Source organism: Oncorhynchus tshawytscha, linkage group LG04 (assembly GCF_018296145.1).
Source record: "Oncorhynchus tshawytscha isolate Ot180627B linkage group LG04, Otsh_v2.0, whole genome shotgun sequence".
Classification (NCBI taxonomy): Eukaryota; Metazoa; Chordata; class Actinopteri; order Salmoniformes; family Salmonidae; genus Oncorhynchus; species Oncorhynchus tshawytscha.
The window spans coordinates 3,975,807-3,994,254 of NC_056432.1; the positions used below are offsets into that span (position 1 = coordinate 3,975,807).

At 51.6% G+C, this 18,448-nt stretch overlaps 1 pseudogene; it reads left to right on the forward strand.

The window, feature by feature from the left end:
- The first annotated feature begins 2,747 nt into the window (after window positions 1-2,747).
- On the forward strand, window positions 2,748-7,715 carry LOC121846400 (annotated as a pseudogene).
- Window positions 7,716-18,448: the final 10,733 nt, after the last annotated feature.

Here is an 18,448-nt window from a genome sequence, read left to right on the forward strand (position 1 = left end):
GGGCCCGTAGGTCTGTGGTAAACCTGGGCCCGTAGTTCTGTGGTAAACCTGGGCCCGTAGGACTGTGGTAAACCTGGGCCCGTAGGACTGTGGTAAACCTGGGCCCGTAGGACTGTGGTAAACCTGGGCCCGTAGGACTGTGGTAAACCTGGGCCCGTAGGACTGTGGTAAACCTGGGCCCGTAGGACTGTGGTAAACCTTGGCCCGTAGGACTGTGGTAAACCTGGGCCCGTAGGACTGTGGTAAACCTGGGCCCGTAGGACTGTGGTAAACCTGGGCCCGTAGGACTGTGGTTAAAAGTAGTGCAATATGTTGGGAATATAGGGAGCCCTTTGGGATGCACACAGGAAGTGTCATTATCACTGTTCAGATACACTGTGGTTTTCCTCTTCATATCAAATCACACACACACACACAAACTGCTGGTGTACGGGGGTGTTTAAGCCATACACTCTGTCTGCTAACACTCAGTCTGCTAACACTCAGATCCATCTGGAGGAAAGGATGAATGAATAACCTCATTATCTCGTCTCAATAACAAATCTCTCTCTCTCTCTTTCTCTGTTACGCACGCCTCTATCAAGAGGGAACGCAACACCCTGCTACAACTAAACTCTCCGTGAAGTGAAAAAGGTATGGACTGTAGGTGCGAGTAAGAATGACAACAGGCAGAATGTGGTACCGTTTACAAGGACTTTATTCCTTTACACGGTAATATGGGGAAAAGGGGCTGGACGGAACCAAAGCAAAGAAAGTAAATTTCAAAGCCCCCCTCTCCTATCTTACCTGCCTACCCACTACTTACCTAATTTAGCACCACCTGGTGCCCTAACCAAAATACAGGAGGTTGTCCGCCCAGCTCTTACCTAGTGTGCCTAGACAGTGAATATACTACGGGTATATGTATGCCCGCGGGCCTCTTGCCTAAGCACTCCCTAGGTGCCTTCCCCTTCTCCCCTGGGAACAAATGAAACAGAATATTAAACAATTTCACAAACAAACTAAGAAACAAAGGACATCAAATAAGCTCTATCTGAGCAACAAACTCACAGAACATACCACTTCCCAGCAATGAACTCCCAGCAAAATCAACCTCTAGCAAAATCTCTCTCAGCAATCCCTACCTCCAAAATCTCTAGCAAAATCTCTTAGCAATCCCTACCTCCAAATCTCTAGCAAATCTCTCTAGCAAAATCTCTTTCTCCTGAACAGAACACTGGCTTTTATATAGCTTCAGATTGAATGGGTAATTGGAGACAGCTGTGTCTTGACGAGGGGGCGGGGTCAGCTCTCCAATTAGCCCTGGAGTTGACCAATCATCTGCTTGAGGGATTTCAGGTAGCCATTTCCTGAAATAAACACATGCAAATACACAAACTACAACACATAATCTGGGGAACGTAACACGCCCACCACAAAAATTGCAAACCTAGTTTTGCAATAACAAAAGCCAACGCATCCCCAGTTAGTAAACCCGTGATAGAGCGTCAGCAACCACATTCGCCGAGCCCTTCACATAAGCGATCTGTACATTATATCCTTGTACAATCAGAGCCCACCGCATAAGGCGGCGGTTCTGGTTGTACATTTGTTTCAAGAACACCAATGGATTATGGTCCGTGAAGACCATAACAGGCAAGGCACTGGAGCCCACATATACCTCAAAGAACTGTAAGGCAAGCAATAAAGCCAGCATCTCTTGTTCAATTGTAGAGTACCTTGACTGACACGAGTTGAATTTACGGGAGAAGAAACTGACGGGCCGATCCACTCCGTCTTCATCTTCCTGTAAGAGAACCGCACCCACCCCCACTATACTAGCATCTACCTCCAACTTAAAAGGTTTGTCAAAGTTGGGGGCGGCAAGCACTGGGGCACTACAAAGTAGCGCTTTAGCGGACTCAAAAGCGTAGTTACAGTCCTTGGACCACTTGAATGGTACCTTGGGACTAAGCAGAGATGAAAGGGGAGCTACTACCGTTGAGAAATTCTTACAGAAGGTACGATAGTACCCTACCATCCCTAGGAATCTGCACAACTGGCGACGAGTCGTGGGAGCAGGAAAAGCAACAATTGCTTCCACTTTGCCAGTTACTGGGCGCACTTGACCTCGTCCCACTTGTTTCCCTAAGTAAGTCACTGTAGCCTTCCCAAACTCACACTTGGCCAAATTGAGGGTTAAAGAAGCCTTCTCCAACCGCTGAAACACACTTTTCAAAGTGGAGAGATGATCAGACCAAGTAGACGAATGAATCACCACATCGTCAAGGTAAAGCAGTACAATTTGGCACATCTTCAAACACAATGTTAACTAGCCGCTGAAAAGTAGCAGGTGCATTACACATGCCAAAGGGCATCACAGTGTATTGTACGAAGTTATCTGGCGTAACAAAAGCCGGTATGTCAGAAGCTCGAGAGGTCAGAGGCACCTGCCAATAACCTTTTAGCAAATCTAACTTACTAACGTAAGCAGCAGAGCCAATTCTATCAATACAGTCATCTAAGCGAGGTAGAGGAAAAGAATCAGACTTTGTAACTGCATTTACGCAACGATAGTCCGTACATAAGCGGGACGTACCGTCAGGCTTAGGAACAAGAATACATGGGGAACTCGAGGAGCTGTTACTGGGTTTTGCCATGTCATTCTGTAATAAATAAGCTACCTCACTTTTCATTACCTCCCTTTTCTTATCATTAACCCGGTACGGATGCTGACGTATAGGAACAGTGTTCCCCACATCCACGTAATGTTCCAAGATGGATGTGCGACTTGGAATGTCCTGAAACACACTGAGAAAACTGTTTATCAACAGGATGAGATCATTAGTTTGATTTGTTCTCCACATGTTCCATTTGAGAGGGTAACTTGTTGTGTTCACACTGCTGTAACGTATGTCGTAACTCCAACCCGTCCTCCTTATCCTCATCTAGGTCCCAGCCAGGCTTCAGCACCACCGCAGCCACACTGGAGATGGCGGGCTGGACCGGCTTACCTGAGGAGCTGTCGGGAGAATCACGTACATAATATGTTTTCAGCATGTTAACATGACACACGGGAAGAACGCCTTCGATCTGGTGTCTTTATCACATAATTGGTGTCATTGAGTTTCTTTTCCACCAGATATGGTCCAAAAAAACGTGCTGACAGAGATGAGCCAGGGATTGGCAACAAAACTAAAACTTGATCCCCTGGTGCAAATGAACGGCCAACAGCCTTTTTGTCATAATGCAACTTCATGCGTTTTTGAGACGAGGAGAGAGACTTTTGGGCTAACGCACATGCGGCGTGCAGTCTCTCCCGTATCTTACTGACATAATCCAACACATTGTTAGGGGCACTACTGGGTGTAGGAGATAAGATATGCTCCTTCAAAACTTTCAGCGGACCCCGTGGGGTGTGTCCAAACACAAGGTCAGCAGGGCTGAACCCTAAGGACTCTTGTATCGTTTCCCTTATAGCAAATAGGACAAAGGGCACCCCCTCATCCCAATCAGTACTGGTATCCATACAATACTTGCGTAGCATTGCCTTCAGCGTCTGATGCCAGCGTTCTAGAGCCCCTTGACTCTCTGGATGATACGGACTGGAGACCTGATGGGAAATACACAATGTCTTTAACACATGTGAAAACAGTTTAGACATGAAGTTGGATCCCTGATCAGTTTGGATTACTTTAGGGAGTCCAAACGTAGAGAAGAACTTCACTAGTGCCTTCATCACAGTCTTAGCCGTTATAGTACGGAGAGGAATAGCCTCTGGGTATCGAGTAGCACTGCACATTATTGTTAGTAGGTTCCACGAGCGCCACTCTGCCCGATTCCTGTGGTGGGGGAACCGTTTGAAAGAGTGATAATTGATTGTGTAGGTCCATTGCCGAAAACCAGGTCTGGTTACCTGACCTGGTTTTCGGCAATGGACCTACACAATCAATTATCACTCTTTCAAACGGTTCCCCCACCACAGGAATCGGGCAGAGTGGCGCTCGTGGAACTGTTTGATTCACTTTCCCAGTGAGTTGACATGTGACATGTTTTACAAAATTGGACCACGTCAGACTTCAAACCTGGCCAGAAGAAATGACGAAGGACCCGGTTATAAGTCTTTGTGATCCCCAAGTGTCCAGACCACGCCTGGTCATGGGCGAGTGACAGCACCTGCTGTCGGAACGGTGTAGGAACAACCACTTGACACACTTCACTCCAGTCATTAATGGTGTCATGAGATGCCCATTTACGCATCAAAACTCCCGCTTCCATAAAGTAGGCGGTCTCTCTAGTTTTAGCTTCCTCAATGGAAATTACCGAAGCAAAACACTTGCGAAGACTGGTGTCTTCTTTTTGACATTCAATCACCTTCTCAGGGGTGACAGACAAAAGAATGTCATGTAATTGGGGCACAATTTCGTTTTCCCCTGCCTTAGTTTTTACGGGGGGGAAAAACTGTCGACATTTCAGAAGGCATACTCGGTGCATTGTCTTCTACCTCAACATTCTCAAAAATGGAACTAGCCAAATCCACCACATCTCCTAGCTTGCGAGATTGTGCCCTCGTTAACACACAAGCAGGAAAAACATGTGGAAATGCTTGAACCAATTTCTCATCTGTAGTTCTGATTTCTGGATTGTCTACTACCTCTAACACAGGAGTGACGTTACCACCAGCGATATCGTTCCCTAGTAGCAATGTGACTCCTTTTCCTGGCAGTGTAGACACCACACCAACACGGAAACGTCCTGATACCCGGGGGCGGGGTCAGCTCTCCAATTAGCCCTGGAGTTGACCAATCAGCTGCTTGAGGGATTTCAGGTAGCCATTTCCTGAAATAAACACATGCAAATACAAAAACTACAACACATAAACTGGGGAACGTAACAGTCTCTCTCTCTCTCTCTCACTCTCTCTCTCTCACTCTCTCTCTCTCTCTCTCTCTCTCTCTCTCTCTCTCTCTCTCTCTCTCTCTCTCTCACTCTCTCACGCTCTCTCTCTCTCGCTCTCTCTCTCCCTCTCTCTCTCTCTCTCTCTCTCTCTCTCTCTCTCTCTCTCTCTCTCTCTCTCTCTCTCTCTCTCTGTCTCTCTCTCTCTCTCTCTCTCTCTCTCTCTCTCTCTCTCACTCTCTCACGCTCTCTCTCTCTCTCTCTCTCTCTCTCTCTCTCACTCTCTCACGCTCTCTCTCTCTCTCTCTCTCTCTCACTCTCTCTCTGTCTCTCTCACTCTCTCACGCTCTCTCTCTCTCTGTCTCTCTCTCTCTCTCTCTCTCACTCTCTCTCTCTGTCTCTCTCACTCTCTCACGCTCTCTCTCTCTCGCTCTCTCTCTCTCTCTCTCTGTCTCTCTCTCTCTCTCCCCCTCTCTCTCTCTCTCTCTGTCTCTCTCTCTCCCCTCCTCTCTCTCTCTCTCTCTCTCTCTGTCTCTCTCTCTCTCTCCCCTCCTCTCTCTCTGTCTCTCTCTCTGTCTCTCTCTCTCTCTCTCCCCTCCTCTCTCTCTGTCTCTCTCTCTGTCTCTCTCTCTCTCTCTCTCTCTCACTCTCTCGCGCTCTCTCTCTCTCTCTCTCTCTCTCTCTCTCTGTCTCTCTCTCTGTCTCTCTCTCTCCCCCCCTCTCTCTCTCTCTCTCTCTGTCTCTCTCACTCTCTGCCTCTCTCGTTATGTAATAGAAGTCTTGATTATGGCCAGGACTTTATAATACTTAATTGAAATATAATACTATTGAGGTGGAGGTTTAACACGATGCATCTTGGGCTGTTTCACGAGACAAATTAACAATCTTCAAAGATCCTTCCTCAATTTGCCTGCGTTAAACCTTGCAGCAGGGGTGTGTGTAGGGGTGTGTGTATATACAGTTGAAGTCGGAAGTTTACATACAATTAGGTTGGATTGTCTTGTTAACAAACTATAGGTTTTGACAAGTAGATTAGGACATCTACTTTGTGCATGACACAAGTAATTTTTCAAACAATTGTTTACTGATAGATTATTTCACTTATAATTCAGTGTATCACAATTCCAGTGGGTCAGTAGTTTACATACACTAAGTTGACTGTGCCTTTAAACAGCTTGGAAAATTCCAGAAAATGATGTCATGGCTTTAGAAGCTTCTGATAGGCTAATTTACATAATTTGAGTCAATTTGAGATGTACCTGTGGATGTATTTCAAGGCCTACCTTCAAACTCAGTGCCTCTTTACTTGACATCATGGGAAAATCAAAACAAATCAGCCAAGACCTAAATAATTGTAGACCTCCACAAGTCTGGTTCATCCTTGTGAACAATTTCAAAACGCCTGAAGGTACCACGTTCATCTGTACAAATACGCAAGTATAAACACCATGGGACCACTCAGCCATCAAACCGCTTAGGAAGGAGAAGCTTTCTGTCTCCTAGAGATGAACATACTTTGGTGCGAAAAGTGCAAATCAATCCCAGAACAACAGCAAAGGACCTTGTGAAGATGCTGGAGGAAACAGGTACAAAAGTATCTATATCCACAGTAAAACGAGTCCAATATCGACATAACCTGACAGGCCACTCAGCAAGGAAGAGGCCTCCAGAGCGACAGACACCCAGAACCCCAGACCCCCAGACACCCAGGCACCCAGACCCCCAGACACATAGACCGACAGACACTCAGACACCCAGACTCCCAGACACCCAGACCCCCAGACACCCAGACTCCCAGACCCCCAGACCCCCAGACACCCAGACCAACAGACACCCAGACCTCCAGACCTCCAGACCAACAGATACCCAGACCCCCAGACACACAGACTCCCAGACCTCCAGACCTCCAGACCAACAGACACCCAGACCTCCAGACCTCCTAACCAACAGACACCCAGACCTCCAGACCGACAGACAACCAGACCTCCAGACCGACAGACACCCAGACCTCCAGACCGACAGACCAACAGATACCCAGACCCCCAGACACACAGACACCCAGAACTCCAGACCGACAGACCAACAGATACCCAGACCCCCAGACCCCCAGACACACAGACACCCAGACACCCAGACCTCCAGACCGACAGACCAACAGATTCCCAGACCCCCAGACCCCCAGACCTCCAGTTACCCAGGCCTCCAGACCTCCAGACCTCCAGTCACCCAGGCCTCCAGACACACAGACCACCAGACCGACAGACACCCAGACCTCCAGACACATAGACCCCCAGACACCCAGACCTCCAGACCGACAGACACATAGACCTCCAGACTGACAGACACCCAGACCTCCAGACACATAGACCCCCAGACACATAGACCTCCAGACCGACAGACAACCAGACCTACAGACACATAGACCCCCAGACACATAGACCTCCAGACCCCCAGACACATAGACCTCCAGATTCCCAGACACATAGACCTCCAGACCGACAGACACCCAGACACATAGACCTCCAGACCGACAGACACCCAGACCTCCAGACAGATAGACCCCCAGACACATAGACCTCCAGACCGACAGACACCCAGACACATAGACTCCAGACCGACAGACACCCAGACCTCCAGACCTCCAGACCCCCAGACCTCCAGACCTCCAGACCTCCAGACCCCCAGACCTCCAGACCTCCAGACATCCAGACCTCCAGACACACAGACCTCCAGACCTCCAGACCTCCAGACATCCAGACCCCCAGACCTCCAGACCTCCAGACCCCCAGACACCCAGACCTCCAGACCTCCAGACCTCCAGACACCCTGACATATTCTGAGCTTTCTTATATCTCCTAGATATAGGACAAACACTTCAAAAACGTGTTTCTTGCGATTTACTTTTTGATAGTCTTATAAGCCATTTATGAATGTGTTATTCAATTCGTTAAAGGCTGAATTCAATATTAAATCTCCACAAATGGTGTTCAATAAGTTGATGGGTTATATTTAGGAGAATGTTTCACAGCTTTGTCATTCAAGTTTGGGGTTTTTCAACAAACTAGCTCTCACAGTCTCAGGTCAAAGTTAGACGTTCATTCATGTTTCTCAAACGTCCGATTTCAAGATGTTTAAGGTTTAAGGTTTAAGGCTAAAGGCTTAAGGTTTAAGGTTTAAGGTTTAAGGTTTAAGGCTAAAGGTTTAAGGTTTAAGGTTTAAGGCTAAAGGCTAAAGGCTAAAGGTTTAAGGCTAAAGGTTTAAGGTTTAAGGTTTAAGGCTAAAGGCTAAAGGCTAAAGGCTAAAGGCTAAAGGCTTAAGGCTTAAGGCTTAAGGTTTAAGGTTTAAGGTTTAAGGCTAAAGGCTAAAGGCTAAAGGTTTAAGGCTAAAGGTTTAAGGTTTAAGGTTTAAGGCTAAAGGCTAAAGGCTAAAGGCTAAAGGCTAAAGGCTTAAGGCTTAAGGCTTAAGGTTTAAGGTTTAAGGTTTAAGGCTAAAGGCTAAAGGTTTAAGGCTAAAGGCTAAAGGTTTAAGGCTAAAGGCTAAAGGCTAAAGGTTTAAGGCTAAAGGCTAAAGGTTAAGTTTAAGCATGAACTCTGAATGGTTAAAGTAAAGTTCAAGCTTAAAACAAAAATAAAAATAAAATGGCTGGTTGTCCTGACGTCCTGCGACATGGATGTTCGTAGAATGAGGACTTGTATCAGGGGTGACTTGGCTGCTTTCAACACACAAAAACAACCAACTGTAATAATTCATGAAAGATGTCAAAGTGTGAAGGGAGGCCTGTAATTACAGTGTGCTATAGTGCACAGAGGTGTTGAGTGAAAAGGTGTTTCGGAAAATGTGTCTAACCACAGATTTTCCAATGAAAATATATCTCCTCTTCCAGCTGTGATGTGATAGACAACACTATGTATACACCACATACGAAGGATCGTGCGTGTGTGCATGTGTGTGTGTGTGTGTGTGTGCGTGCGTGTATGTCTGTGTGTGTCTTGGGGGCTGTCTTTTTGGTTCCTGGTTCCTTCTTCCTCCACCCCTGGTTACCTCTTCCCCTCCACCCCCTGGTTTCCTCTTCCCCTCCACCCCTGGTTTCCTCTTCCCCTCCACCCCTGGTTCCTTCTTCCCCTCCACCCCCTGGTTACCTCTTCCCTCCACCCCTGGTTTCCTCTTCCCCTCCACCCCTGGTTCCTTCTTCCCCTCCACCCCCTGGTTCCCTCTTCCCCTCCACCCCTGGTTCCCTCTTCCCCTCCACCCCTGGTTCCCTCTTCCCCTCCACCCCTGGTTACCTCTTTCCCTCCACCCCCTGGTTCCCTCTTCCACTCCACCCCCTGGTTCCCTCTTCCCCTCCACCCCCTGGTTCCCTCTTCCCCTCCACCCCCTGGTTCCCTCTTCCCCTCCACCACCTGGTTTCCTCTTCCCCTCCACCCCCTGGTTCCCTCTTCCACTCCACCCCTGGTTCCCTCTTCCCCTCCACCCCTGGTTCCCTCTTCCCCTCCACCCCTGGTTCCCTCTTCCCCTCCACCCCTGTGTGTGTGTGTGTGTGTGTGTGTGTGTGTGTGTGTGTGTGTGTGTGTGTGTGTGTGTGTGTGTGTGTGTGTGTGTGTGTGTGTGTGTGTGTGTGTGTGTGTGTGTGTGTGTGTGTGCAGTGTTTCCCTAAATATATTTGTTGTTGACATAACTACAAAGAAATATGATGTAATTAAAAATATATTTCTGCCCAGGCTTGTCTTTAAATGTTTTTAAATGGATAGTAGTTTGATCAATGAATGGAAGTCTATGTGAACAGCTACTGTCAATTAACCCCTCCCCATGGCTACCCTTGCCACCACTGCTGAAAGAAATCCTAGGGGAAACACTGGGGTGTGAGAGAGATCTCTTTTCCCTCCACCCCCTGGTTCTCTCTTCCCGTCCACCCCACCACCCCCTGGCCAGGTCAATGGAGATTAAAACCTCCTCAAACAGGGTCAGTGATGAAACGAGGGCCTGACCCCACCCCATCCTGTGGTCTCTTTACACACCCTATGTTTCACAGACAACACCATAATGGAGACAACCCCCCCATCCCCTCCCCTCTCGCCCCTCCACCCATCGCCCCTCCACCCATCTCCCCTCTCGCCCTCCACCCATCGCCCCTCCACCCATCTCCCCTCTCGCCCCTCCACCCATCGCCCCTCCACCCATCGTCCCTCCACCCATCTCCACCCATCTCGCCCCTCCACCCATCGCCCCCTCCACCCATCTCCCCTCTCGCCCCTCCACCCATCTCCCCCACCCTCGCCCCCTCCACCCATCTCCCCTCTCGCCCCTCCACCCATCTCTCCTCTCGCCCCTCCACCCATCTCCCCCCCTCTCGCCCCTCCACCCATCTCCCCTCTCGCCCCTCCACCCATCACCCCTCCACCCATCTCCCCCTCTCGCCCCTCCACCCATCGCCCCTCCACCCATCGCCCCTCCACCCATCGCCCCTCCACCCATCTCCCCTCTCTCCCTCCACCCATCACCCCTCCACCCATCTCCCCTCTCCCCTCTCGTCCCTCCCCTCCACCCATCTCCCCTCTCGCCCCTTCACCCATCTCCCCTCCACCCATCTCCCTTCTCGTCCCTTCACCCATCTCCCCTCTCACCCCTCCACCCATCTCCCCTCCACCCATCTCCCCTCCAGCCCCTCCACCCATCTCTCCTCTCACCCCTTCACCCATCTCCCCTCTCCCACCACCCATCTCCCCTCTCGCCCCTCCACCCATCTTCCCTCTCGTCCCTCCACCCATCTCCCCTCCCGCTCCTCCACGCATCTCCCCTCTCGCCCCTCCACCCATCTCCCCTCTCGTCCCTCCACCCATCTCCCCTCCCACCTTCCACCCCTGTCGCCCCTCCACCCATCTCCACTTCTGCCCTCCACCACTCTCGCCCCTCCACCCATCTCCCCTCCTGCCTTCCACCCCTGTCGCCCCTCCACCCATCTCCACTTCCGCCCTCCACCACTCTCGCCCCTCCACCCATCTCCCCTCCCGCCCCTCCACCCATCTCCCCTCTCGTCCCTCCACCCATCTCCCCTCTCGCCCCTCCACCTACACCTATCTCCCCTCTCACCCCTCCACCCATCTCCCCTCTCGCCCCTCCACCCATCTCCCCTCTCATCCCTCCACCCATGTCCCCTCTCGCCCCTCCACCCATCTCCCCTCTCATCCCTCCACCCATCGCCCCTCCACCCATCTCCACTCTCGCCCCTCCACCCATCGCCCCTCCACCCATCTCCACTCTCCCCCTCCACCCATCACCCTCTCTCATCCCTCCTCCCATCGCCCCTCCACCATCTCTCCTCCCTCCGTCCGCTCCACCCATCTCTCCTCCCGTCCCTCCACCCATCTCTCCTCACACCCCTCCACCCATCTCTCCTCCCGCCCCTCCACCCATCTCCCCTCTCGCCCCTCCACCCATCTCCCCTCTCATCCCTCCACCCATCTCCCCTCTCTTCCCTCCACTCATCGCCCTTCCACCCATCTCCCCTCTCGCCCCTCCACCTATCTCCCCTCTCATCCCTCCTCCCTCCCCTCCACCCATCTCTCCTCCCTCCCTCCCCTCCACCCATCTCTCCTCTCGCCCTCCACCCATCTCCACTCTCATCCTCCACCCATCTCCCCTCTCATCCCTCCACCCATCTCCCCTCTCATCTCTCCACCCATCGCCCCTCCACACATCTCTCCTCCCTCCGCCACCCATCTCTCCTCCCACCCCTCCACCCATCTCTCCTCCCTCCCCTCCACCCATCTCTCCTCCCACCCCTCCACCCATCTCTCCTCCCGCCCCTTCACCCATCTCCCCTCTCGCCCCTCCACCCATCTCTCCTCCCGCCCCTCCACCCATCTCTCCCCTCACACCCCTCCACCCATCTCTCCTCCCCCGCCCCTCCACCCATCTCTCCTCCTGCCCCTCCACCCATCTCCCTCCATCTCTCCACCCATCGCCCCTCCACCCATCTCTCCTCCCGCCCCTTCACCCATCTCCCCTCTCGCCCCTCCAACCATCTCTCCTCCCACCCCTCCACCCATCTCTCCTCCCGCCCCTTCACCCATCTCCCCTCTCGCCCCTCCACCCATCTCTCCTCCCGCCCCTCCACCCATCTCTCCTCCCGCCCCTCCACCCATCTCTCCTCCCGCCCCTCCACCCATCTCTCCTCCTGCCCCTCCACCCATCTCCCCTCTCATCTCTCCACCCATCGCCCCTCCACCCATCTCTCCTCCCGCCCCTTCACCCATCTCCCCTCTCGCCCCTCCACCCATCTCTCCTCCCGCCCCTCCACACATCTCTCCTCCCTCCCCTCCACCCATCTCTCCTCCCACCCCTCCACCCATCTCTCCTCCCGCCCCTTCACCCATCTCCCCTCTCGCCCCTCCACCCATCTCTCCTCCCGCCCCTCCACCCATCTCTCCTCCCGCCCCTCCACCCATCTCTCCTCTCACCCCTCCACCCATCTCTCCTCCCGCCCCTCCACCCATCTCTCCTCCCTCCCCTCCACCCATCTCTCCTCCCGCCCCTTCACCCATCTCCCCTCTCGCCCCTCCACCCATCTCTCCTCCCGCCCCTCCACCCATCTCTCCTCCCGCCCCTCCACCCATCTCTCCTCCCACCGTTCCACCCATCTCTCCTCCCGCCCCTCCACCCATCTCTCCTCCCACCCTCCACCCATCTCCCTCTCATCTCTCCACCCATCGCCCCTCCACCCATCTCTCCTCCCGCCCCTTCACCCATCTCCCCTCTCGCCCCTCCACCCATCTCTCCTCCCGCCCCTCCACACATCTCTCCTCCCTCCCCTCCACCCATCTCTCCTCCCACCCCTCCACCCATCTCTCCTCCCGCCCCTTCACCCATCTCCCCTCTCTCCCCTCCACCCATCTCTCCTCCCGCCCCTCCACCCATCTCCTCCCGCCCCTCCACCCATCTCTCCTCACCCCTCCACCCATCTCTCCTCCCGCCCCTCCACCCATCTCTCCTCCCTCCTCCACCCATCTCTCCCATCTCGCCCCTCCACCCATCTCTCCTCCCTCCCCTCCACCCATCTCTCCTCCCGCCCCTTCACCCATCTCCCCTCTCGCCCCTCCACCCATCTCTCCTCCCGCCCCTCCACCCATCTCTCCTCCCGCCCCTCCACCCATCTCTCCTCCCACCCTTCCACCCATCTCTCCTCCCGCCCCTCCACCCATCTCTCCTCCCACCCCTCCACCCATCTCTCCTCCCACCCCTCCACCCATCTCTCCTCCCTTCCCTTCACCCATCTCTCCTCCCGCCCCTCCACCCATCTCTCCTCCCGCCCCTCCACCCATCTCTCCTCCCACCCCTCCACCCATCTCATCTCCCACCCCTCCACCCATCTCTCCTCCCTTCCCTTCACCCATCTCTCCTCCCGCCCCTCCACCCATCTCTCCTCCCACCCCTCCACCCATCTCTCCTCCCACCCTCCACCCATCTCTCCTCCCTTCCCTTCACCCATCTCTCCTCCCGCCCCTCCACCCATCTCTCCTCCCACCCCTCCACCCATCTCTCCTCCCGCCCCTCCACCCATCTCTCCTCCCGCCCCTCCACCCATCTCTCCTCCCGCCCCTCCACCCATCTCTCCTCCCCGCCCCTCCACCCATCTCTCCTCCCTCCCCTCCACCCATCTCCCCTCTCCCGCCCCTCCACCCATCTCTCCTCCCGCCCCTCCACCCATCTCTCCAAGTCTTTAAAGGGAGGGGTTTTGGGTTAGGGTTGTGGTCTGTGCTGCAGGCGTCTATCAAGTGAATCATCCAACTCCCTGGTAGCTTCACACGTGGTTCCCACGTTACACATGTTTCAAGGGTTGGTGTGCTTTTTCTTTAGACTGAATCACAAATGCCTTCCCCATTCATGTCTTCCGTTCTCCCCCCACAAGTATTTAGTACACAGGAGGTGCTGAGGACGGTTCACGATAATGTCTGGAATGGATCGGTTTCTAACACATAGGAAACTACTTGTTTAGATACCAATCCATTTGTTCCCGTTCCAGCTATTACTGTGAGCCCGTCCTCCCGAAATGAAGGTGCCACCGACCACCTGTGATTTTGAATTACCTTGAAAATACCTTTCATGAACTTGATCCAAATGCAAAGGATCGCTGTTGAAAGTGACACACAAAGTACTTTCAGGTTTCATACATACATTTCTCTACAGCAGCAGTCACACACCCAGCTAGCTCATTTGGTTCCTGGGAAGTTGTGGGAACGCACATTTTTGGTATTCCATTGGTTCTGGGAACAAAGCCCTACGTATCCTGACCTGATAAAACAAAACTGTTTGTTTTTTATCTCTTCTGGAAACATCCATTTTAATGTTGCAGTGAGTTTCTGAAAATATGTTTTTAATAAGATTTTATAACTGCTGGCTTTAACAGTTTATAACTTCAAGCACAGACAGGACACATTGAAATTAATTTAGCTTAGTTAACGATCGTGGAAAATAAATGTATTTTTTGATTGTGGAACAGCGTCAGTGAGATTCAAACCTATAGTGTTCTGTTCTCTGTCCATGGGATCAGTTCACTGCATCACCAGGACGGAGCTAAAATACCATGTTTTACTACACACACAAAGCTGTTCATTTTAGTCTATTCACACCATAGAGATAGATAGAGGACTTATCTTTATAATTGTGCCATTATAGCGTCCTGACCGCTCTTTCCTGTGGATTTCTGAACATAATGCACCAAACTAACGGAGGTATTTGGATATAAAAAATATATCTGATATCTGACATCCTGATTTGGACCAAGATGGCATAGCAGTAAGTCCATTATAGCGTCCTGTCTTTCCTGTGGATTTCTGAACATAATGCCCTTGTATAAAAAATATATCTGATTCTGACATTTTTCGTTTTTCTCGTCGTGTCATATTTTTCTTTTTCGCATATCTCTTCAAAAACATTTTGCTAAACCTAAGCTTCCAAATACTCTCCTGCAACCCGCCTCACCCAATGTAGCTATTTTTCCCTAAAGTATTTATATTTACTTCGAACCGGAACCCCTCAACTGAAGCTAGCCAGCTAACCGCCAGCTATGCTAGCGGTCTTCAGCTAACCGGTCATCAGCTAAGCTAACCTTTAGCTCGGAAAGCTCTCGCCAGCTCGAACAACGCGACTCTAACCAGAGCATAACGGACCTATTTATTTTTCATCCCCGGATTCACCCCGGATTCCCACCGCAAACGGAACATTTTTCAGCTGGATCTTCACAACTAGCTATCTAGCTAAACCGCAACCCCGGATGATTACTCCTGGCTAGCGCTTCCACCCACTTAGCGTGAAGCTAGCCCGGCCAGCGCACCTGTACTACCACCGTAGCATACTCCTGGGCTACAATACCCGGGCCCACGACCGGTCTATCGATGTCACCGCATGAAGAGGAATAAACAGACTCACCCCATCGCGACGTCCCCCAAAGGCCAACTCTCTAGCCCTCGCTATCTCCCTGCTTGCTAAACTCGGCCTGCTAACTGCTAGCTTGTCTAGCCCCGGTCCGCTAACCGCTACCTTGTTTAGCCCGGGCCTACGAACTGTTAGCTTGTTAGCACAGGCCTGCTAACCGTCTGAATCGCCGCGTCCCAAACACTCACGGACCCATATTTACTTTCTATCTCTTCTTGATTTTTAATCTGTTTATACCTTTCCGGAAACCTGCCTCACCCAATGTGATACGGAATCGCTATTATTTTTAATTTTTAGAACACACTCAAGAACCTCCAGAAGCTAACCAGCTAACTAGCTACAAGCTATTTAGTCATTGTTAACATTTTTTCAACCTGGATAACACTCGCCAGTCCAGCTTCCCTGCCCCATCCACCGCTGCGCCCTGGACACTGATCTCTTGGCTACATAGCTGATGCACTCTGGACTGTCCATTAATCACGGAACCCCATTCTGCTTGTTTATGTTTTATCTGTCGGCCCCGTTGCCTAGTCAACGCCATTTTACCTGCTGTTGTTGTGCTAGCTGATTAGCTGTTGTCTCACCTACTGTTTTAGCTAGCTTTCCCAATTCAACACCTGTGATTACTGTATGCCTCGCTGTATGTCTCTCTCAAATGTCAATATGCCTTGTATACTGTTGCTCAGGTTAGTTATCATTGTTCTAGTTCACAATGGTGCCCCTAGTTCTACTCTTCATACCCCTGATAACTCCTTTGTCCCACCTCCCACACATGCGGTGACCTCACCCATTACAACCAGCATGTCCAGAGATACAACCTCTCTCATCATCACCCAGTGCCTGGGCTTACCTCCGCTGTACCCGCACCCCACCATACCCCTGTCTGCGCATTATGCCCTGAATATATTCTACCATGCCCAGAAACCTGCTCCTCTTATTCTCTGTCCCCAACGCTCTAGGCGACCAGTTTTGATAGCCTTTACCCGCACCCTCATACTACTCCTTCTCTGTTCCGCGGGTGATGTGGAGGTAAACCCAGGCCCTGCATGTCCCCAGGCACCCTCATTTGTTGACTTCTGTGATCGAAAAAGCCTTGGTTTCATGCATGTCAACATCAGAAGCCTCCTCCCTAAGTTTGTTTTACTCACTGCTCTAGCACACTCTGCTAACCCTGATGTCCTTGCTGTGTCTGAATCCTGGCTCAGGAAGGCCACCAAAAACTCAGAGATTTCCATACCCAACTATAACATCTTCCGTCAAGATAGAACTGCCAAAGGGGGAGGAGTTGCAGTCTACTGCAGAGATAGCCTGCAAAGTAATGTCATACTTTCCAGGTCCATACCCAAACAGTTCAAACTACTAATTTTGAAAATTACTCTCTCCAGAAATAAGTCTCTCACTGTTGCCGCCTGCTACCGACCCCCCTCAGCTCCCAGCTGTGCCCTGGACACCATTTGTGAATTGATCGCCCCCCATCTAGCCTCAGAGTTTGTTCTGTTAGGTGACCTAAACTGGAATATGCTTAACACCCCGCCAGTCCTACAATCTAAGCTAGATGCCCTCAATCTCACACAAATCATCAAGGAACCCACCAGGTACAACCCTAACTCTGTAAACAAGGGCACCCTCATAGACGTCATCCTGACCAACTGGCCCTCCAAATACACCTCCGCTGTCTTCAACCAGGATCTCAGCGATCACTGCCTCATTGCCTGTATCCGCTACGGAGCCGCAGTCAAACGACCACCCCTCATCACTGTCAAACGCTCCCTAAAACACTTCTGTGAGCAGGCCTTTCTAATCGACCTGGCCCGGGTATCCTGGAAGGACATTGACCTCATCCCGTCAGTTGAGCATGCCTGGTCATTCTTTAAAAGTAACTTCCTCACCATTTTAGATAAGCATGCTCCGTTCAAAAAATGCAGAACTAAGAACAGATACAGTCCTTGGTTCACCCCAGACCTGACTGCCCTCGACCAGCACAAAAACATCCTGTGGCAGACTGCAATAGCATCGAATATTCCCCGGGATATGCAACTGTTCAGGGAAGTCCGGAACCAATACACGCAGTCAGTCAGGAAAGCTAAGGCCAGCTTCTTCAGGCAGAAGTTTGCATCCTGTAGCTCCAACTCCAAAAAGTTTTGGGACACTGTGAAGTCCATGGAGAACAAGAGCACCTCCTCCCAGCTGCCCACTGCACTGAGGCTAGGTAACACGGTCACCACCGATAAATCCATGATTATCGAAAACTTCAATAAGCATTTCTCAACGGCTGGCCATGCCTTCCGCCTGGCTACTCCAACCTCGGCCAACAGCTCCACCCCCCCGGCAGCTCCTCGCCGAAGCCTCTCCAGGTTCTCCTTTACCCAAATCCAGATAGCAGATGTTCTGAAAGAGCTGCAAAACCTGGACCCGTACAAATCAGCTGGGCTTGACAATCTGGACCCCCTATTTCTGAAACTATTCGCCGCCATTGTCGCAACCCCTATTACCAGCCTGTTCAACCTCTCTTTCATATCGTCTGAGATCCCCAAGGATTGGAAAGCTGCCGCAGTCATCCCCCTCTTCAAAGGGGGAGACACCCTGGACCCAAACTGTTACAGACCTATATCCATCCTGCCCTGCCTATCTAAGGTCTTCAAAAGCCAAGTCAACAAACAGGTCACTGACCATCTCGAATCCCACCGTACCTTCTCCGCTGTGCAATCTGGTTTCCGAGCCGGTCACGGGTGCACCTTAGCCACACTCAAGGTACTAAACGATATCATAACCGCCATCGATAAAAGACAGTACTGTGCAGCCGTCTTCATTGACCTTGCCAAGGCTTTCGACTCTGTCAATCACCATATTCTTATCGGCAGACTCAGTAGCCTCGGTTTTTCGGATGACTGCCTTGCCTGGTTCACCAATTACTTTGCAGACAGAGTTCAGTGTGTCAAATCGGAGGGCATGCTGTCCGGTCCTCTGGCAGTCTCTATGGGGGTGCCACAGGGTTCAATTCTCGGGCTGACTCTTTTCTCTGTATATATCAATGATGTTGCTCTTGCTGCGGGCGATTCCCTGATCCACCTCTATGCAGACGACACCATTCTATATACTTTCGGCCCGTCATTGGACACTGTGCTATCTAACCTCCAAACAA